The sequence below is a fragment of the Triticum dicoccoides genome, chromosome 2A (genome assembly GCF_002162155.2).
Source record: "Triticum dicoccoides isolate Atlit2015 ecotype Zavitan chromosome 2A, WEW_v2.0, whole genome shotgun sequence".
Lineage (NCBI taxonomy): Eukaryota > Viridiplantae > Streptophyta > Magnoliopsida > Poales > Poaceae > Triticum > Triticum dicoccoides.
In genome coordinates, this window is record NC_041382.1 from 494,398,760 (window position 1) to 494,405,244 (window position 6,485).

General features: G+C 38.5%; 1 long non-coding RNA gene across 3 annotated transcripts; it reads left to right on the top strand.

Annotated features, from left to right (window-relative positions):
- The first annotated feature begins 3,133 nt into the window (after positions 1-3,133).
- LOC119355005 lies at positions 3,134-6,260 on the top strand. 3 transcript variants are annotated; one of them, XR_005171385.1, is made up of 6 exons: positions 3,134-4,083; positions 4,168-4,245; positions 4,342-4,443; positions 4,514-5,243; positions 5,322-5,487; positions 6,018-6,260. It is a non-coding gene; the product is annotated as an uncharacterized LOC119355005 (long non-coding RNA). The 3 variants fall into 3 exon arrangements; XR_005171386.1 differs by having other exon boundaries at positions 5,322-5,480; XR_005171387.1 differs by having other exon boundaries at positions 4,526-5,243.
- The last annotated feature ends 225 nt before the right edge of the window (positions 6,261-6,485 follow it).

Below are 6,485 nucleotides of genomic sequence, written 5' to 3' on the forward strand. Positions count from 1 at the left end.
GGAGTATGTACTCCCATCCTCAATATACCTCATATACGCATTAATTATACCTTTTTATTATTCTCAATATACTTCATTAAATATTCTAAGATACCCCAATATGAGTTTACTTGAAAAAATATCATCCGCGACGTACTTTTTTGTAATATATCTTTTCACGTACAAACACATCAGTATATACGTAAATATTTACAAATACATAGACTCACATGAATTTTTTCATGAAACTCATTTTGGGGTATCTAATAATTACTAATGAAGTATATTAAAAATAATAAAAAGGTATAAAAGATTTATTTATGTGGTATATGAGGAGTGGGAGTACGTACTCCCAGTAGTACACAACGTCGCGCTATTCGTCACCCTTGGTGAGGACTAGTTATTCTTCACCCCCACTCTATTTTACCATTAATGCACCGTAATTTTACGTTCCGTAAATTTTGTCTTATTTCCGACGCAAAAAGGGACCGTAAGAAATATATAATCGCCGTAAAAAATATTTTATGTTATGTAAAATTACAACATAAAAACATAGTCTAAAATACAAATAAATTGTAGATTTTCTTGTCTTATGACCTATATTTTTATTTTCTTATGTCAAATTTTACGTAGTGAATCAATAGGAATGTAACTATTTGAATTCGAAATGTAATTTAATTATGAAATGATTGTAAGATTACCTAGGATGGAGAATAACTTATTCTGCAGGCTGGGTGATGAATAGTAACACTATATATATATATATATACACACACACACACACACGACGAACAATTTTCAAGTACACATTAAACATATTTTAATGTATATTGAATATTTTTTAATATGCATTGAATATTTTCGTAACAAGGGTTGACCAGTTCGCAAATACAAATTGAACATTTTGTGTAATACTCTATATGCTAAATAAAAATCAAATATATAATTAACATTTTTAGTATACAATGAATATTTTTATAATACGTATTAATCTTTTTTCTATACCATGAACATTTTCTTAATATAAAATAAACATTTTTGTAATACACATTGGATATTTTTTTACACAATGAACTGTTGTATCATACCAACAATCTGAAATATGAAAAGAGAAAAAAAAATACAAATACAAATACAAAAAAATAGAAAAGAAATAAAAATGAAAATAAAAGAAACAAAATGAAAAATAAGAAAGAGAAATAGAAAAAAAATGTAGAACCAGTGAAGCTCGACCGTGGGCTAACCCAAACTGGGTGTCGAGACTGGGCACTTTCAGCAATGCCGTGGCTCCTTGATGCATGCACGCGTCAACATAGGATCTGCCTAGACCTAGCGATTCAGCGAGATTGCAATGGAGGTCGGTGGACGCGTGGCCAAACTTGAAAGAATGAGAAGAGAAGTAGGGCTATATTTGCTCATGGGCTAATTTAGAGTGGTAGTATATTCAGCCCAGTATTTAGAGGACCAGGCAATGGAGTCCCAGGTCAACAGAGTTTTGACTATTTTCCGAATTGTTTGCAGAACTGAAGTGTATTCTTTACCAGGACCTTTTGATGAGTGAAGAAATTCAATTCAAATATGATTTATGTAGACAAACTAGACGTACATGGCCTCTTTCTCTGCAAATGGATCTCCATCCGAGTCCAGGCCATCGGGTCTTCCTTGGATTGAATTATATTGGATCAACGTCATTCTCGCACTAGAAGCTCCGGGTGAGTTTGTAGTCTGGGAGCGCAAGTTACTGTTAGCTAGGGTTTGCTAGTTGGAAAATGTCGAATATATGTGGTTGCATTTAATTCTGGTTGTATGATTAACATGATGACCCCTTATATATGTAGGTATAAACTACATGTTGATCTGGGACAAAGATGATGATGAGCTGTGGCTCTATTCCCCCCACATGTGCGGAAACCACAGGACCTTAGATGGAGATGATCTATATATGTTCTTGGTTTAGGTATTCTCATGTCAGGATCTAGTATGCCCTGATAGCTACTCCTTCTCCCATGTGATTTCAGTATGCACAACGCCAATATTTCCCTTGCGAGATTCTACATCAGCGTGGCCGTCGGGTCTTCCTTGGATTGGGTTATACTGGATCGGTGTCGTCCTCACACTAGAAGCCCCGGTGAGTTGGTAGCCCCGGAGTGCCAGCTATGGTTAGCTAGCTAGATCGGTTGATTAGCTAAGTTTTGCTAGTTGGAAAATGCCGAACATATGTGGTGGCATTGAATTTTGGTTATATGATTAACATGACGACCCGCTATATATGTATTTATAAACTACTTGTTGATCTGGGACAAAGATGATGATGAGATAGATGAGCTATGGCTTTATTCCCCCATCTGTGTGGAAACCACAAGACCTCCAATTGGAGATGATTTATATATGTTCTTGGTGTAGGTATTTCCATCGGGATCTCCGTGGGAACCACATGACCTCCCTGGCCATCGGGCCTTCTTTGGATTCGATTGTATTAGATCGACGGACTGGCCGATAAGAAGAAAGCGGTTTTCCATCGCGTCCTTCGTTTTCTTTACCATCTCCCGTCTTATCACCCCATTTCAAGATTGAACTGTCAGATCGGGACCGATAGATCGATCGTCTCATCACCCCATATCTACTTATGTTTTTTTTCTGCGGGAGTATAACATAATAGTTTTAAAGTGAGGGTGATATGAGGTTTCTGTCAATGAGTGTAGCACACACCACCTCCATTATCCTTGCCAGCTCGGTGCCTTGTATGTTGTTTTTGTGTCGACTGCGTAGTCTCCCTGCCATGACAACCGTCATGTACGATTGCCAACGACGAGGACATCTATCTCGGCTAGTCATCGAAATAACCTTTTTATGAACAAATTTTAGTAATATTATTTTCAGCACCAAACATATTCCATATTGATTCGATTTTTTCCTAATTTATTTCATTATTCTAAATGTTCCCTTAAAAATTGCTTTCTAAAATAATAATTAAGCATGTACTTTGCTCTACGGAAATAATGTTTAACCTTTCCGCTAAAGCCCTCAGTTTCTCTCCAATTTTTTAATTTCCCACCAAATAATTTGGTCGTGTCTTGCGCCAAAAAAATCTTAACCTCCCCGCTAAACACCCCTCATAAGTGCTCCCGATTATTTCTCTTCACCATATCATCAATATTGGATCTGAGCTCTCTCGTTCTGGTTCCTCCCTCCTCACGGCGTCATGACAGCGTCGACACCGCGGATCACAACGGAGTCCATCGAACATACAGTCTTATTAGGTTTTTCCTTTGTCCCAAATCTCCTCCTCGTAGATGTGCAGCGCAGGCACAGCGCCCCCTTTCCATTGTAGAACTACCACGCCGCCGGCCGCCGTGCAGCACTCCTCGGTCTCGCCTCCGGCATGGCCGCCGGGATGCAGTAGCCCGCCTCGTCTTCGTACTACAACAATCCCCAAGATGCAACATGCTCCCTTGCCGGCGGTGGCGGCGGCGCACACGCCGAGCTGGGAGACGGTCGACCTGCTGTCGTCGATGCCGTCCAGGGCCTCGGCCACGACGACCACAGCCATGGCCGGCGGCCGCGACCACAACCACGACTCCAGTATTTCTGTATTTTGGAGTGTTATGCATAGTCTGATGGTGCTTAGTCTAATGGTGGAAGTGTGTGTGCTAGTACTGTTCAGAATGTGCCTGTGTTGTTCTTACCAAGTTTTCTGAAGCATAGCACATTCAGGCTAGACTGAAGCATACTGCCGCATTCTGCTTATTTAACCATGGTAGTAGACTACTAGTAGTTTGCTTACCACATTCAGGCTAGATTACTGCATGTGTATGCATTGGGAGTAGCCTTGTCAGGATGCTAATTGGTGTATCATGTCTATGCTTCACAGCTTCAGTATAGACTTGATTATATGTGCTCTGCTTTGATCTTTAACGCCTAGCTTTTAATTTCTAAATCAAAATCATAGACATATGCTATGCTAAAAGACTTCTGTTTTGCATGCTCCTGTTCTGCACGGTATAACACAATTTGATTTCATTTAATCTTTTAAGCCTTTCTGCAAGGTACACAACTTGCTCGCTACAGAGGAAAGAGATGATGCACATTACTCCTTTCTGCAAGGTACACAGCATCCTTAAATCTTAATCACTTATCTAAATGGTGCAAATTGATAATGCTAAGTCCCTTAACTGTTTTTGTGTTCAGTAAAGAAAGGATATGTTCTCATAACAAGGATGGAAAGTATAACAGGTTACAAAAACCAATATGGACAACACAGATCTGGTAAAATGTTTATAACATTTAAGCTACCTCTAACATTTGCTATAATACGGAAAATCCTGGATCGCTTAATCTTCAAAACTGTTAATTCTTTTACAGGAACTCAAGAACAACCTGGTACTCATGTAGCTGCTAATGACATGTGTGCACTGGACGAATGGCCATCCCATGCTCACCGCAACCGTGCACAACTATAGAATGGTACTTTTTTTATATTTGGGTCCTCGTTTCTTACAATGTAATACTGATTACTGCAATAATTCTTGTATAGTTTGGGTTGTAGAAAGTGATGGACAGAAGAAGAAAGGGCGAGGTGTACTTTTCGTATTTAGGACAAAGCATTTAAAGAGGTTCAAAACAAAGAAAATGAAACTGAAGGTCCAGTTTCCAGTGAACATAGAAGCAATATTTTCCAGACCGCATAGAAAGACACTCCGCAATGCAACTCATCACAGCCTTATGGGTATGGATCATTGTTCAAGATATCTTCCGATATTCAGATAAATCGGCCGATTTATCGCTTATCGTTGTCTGGCCGATAAGATAAATCGGCTGATAAATCAGCCGATATGGTGATAAATCGGCCGATATGCCGATAAACTTGCCGATTTACCCCTTATCATGGGTCGACCGATAAGTTCCCGATAAGCGATATCCCCAACATTGGTATGGATACATGGCCAAACCACGAAGTGGTTCTGAAAAGGATTAAATCACAATTTGAAGAGCAAGAACGTGCTACAACAGAGATCCAAAAGGTAAACTCTGAGCTCAGCCATCAGGTCACCGAATTACAAGATCAATTACAAGCTGAACGTGAAAGCACACAAGAGAGGATTAACTTCGAGCGTGCTAAGAGAGAAAACCTTGAGGAGAGGTTAAAAGAAGAGCGTGCTGAAACGGAAAGATTGTTGGAAGAGGAGCGAAGATCAATATTGGAATTTGAGAAAAACATGATGGCAAAGTTTGCACAGTTCTCCCAACAGACGCAAACACATCAGGTGATTAGTTATATGCTTGCAAATTTGTAAGATTTATTTTGCTTGCTTGCATTGCTAAAAGTGCACTTCTATTTGCAGATGAATAAGAAAAGGACTAACAAAGAAATTAGTAATCCAAACTTGCAAAATACTCTTTTACAGACCGCTAGTACTACTGGGACTCTAGGTACAAGGCACAATGTAATTGCTCCCAATATGCTCATACAAGCTGCAAATATTCGAATGTTTCGAGCAATGGTAAGTGGTAAGTCACAAGCTTGGTTTGTCTTCATGTTAACCTTTATTTGATACGCAAATAGCATTCATAATGTGCAATTGTCTGCTTGCTTGCACTACTGTATTTTGTTGTTGTTGAAGCACATAAAGTAGGGAAGCCAGAAATAGAACAGTTTTCTCACCATTAGAAATTGTGAACTTGCGCCAGCATGTAGTTGTTTCGGAGAAGTTTAGATGTTTTATTAATTTATTTAGGTAATTATTCTTGTGTTTGAACTACAAATTCTTTTGTGAAATTATCCAATTCTTTTTGCATAGCACCTGATTGTTAATGGAGTGGTACATCAGGCACAAGCATTTGCTTGCTAGTTGTTGTAGTCATAACAATTGGCCAGAAAGGTACTATGCATGCATGAATATAGTAATTATACAATTGTCATGACAGTGGTTATATCTTTATGCTGATTTGTCGTTGTGTTGTTTCTTTCTTTTCTTGACTAATTATTTTCTATTTTCAGTTAACTTGAGCTAACTAAAATTTTGATTTCTTCATTGCAGGATCCAAAGATTAACTACAATGGACTTTAGACCATGGACAATTTACTCTTCGCTCTTAATTAGGTTGGCACATTCAGTATGTTGAATGCGTGCTAAATTATATTTTAGTTTCATTTGATGGATATTGGCTATGCAAATATTGATATTGTATGAATGTACATCATATATGTATTATCTGAATCATGTAATTGAATGCATGTATATATTTTTCTGGTTGCAATAGGCTATTGCCACAACCTATTTCTGGTTGGAACATGGTGGCACAACGAAGAATGTTGCGTTGCATCAAATCTTAGTTCCATGCCGACCTATTTTGTTGCACTAGGCTGTTGTGACAGTACACTTTATATTATCGCAATAACTTATCACTACAAACAGGCAGTCCATTGAGATAACTACTTGTTGCCACCAATTCAGTTTTGTTGGAATAGTCCTTTCTCCACGAAAAGTTTGTATTGTCACAACAGC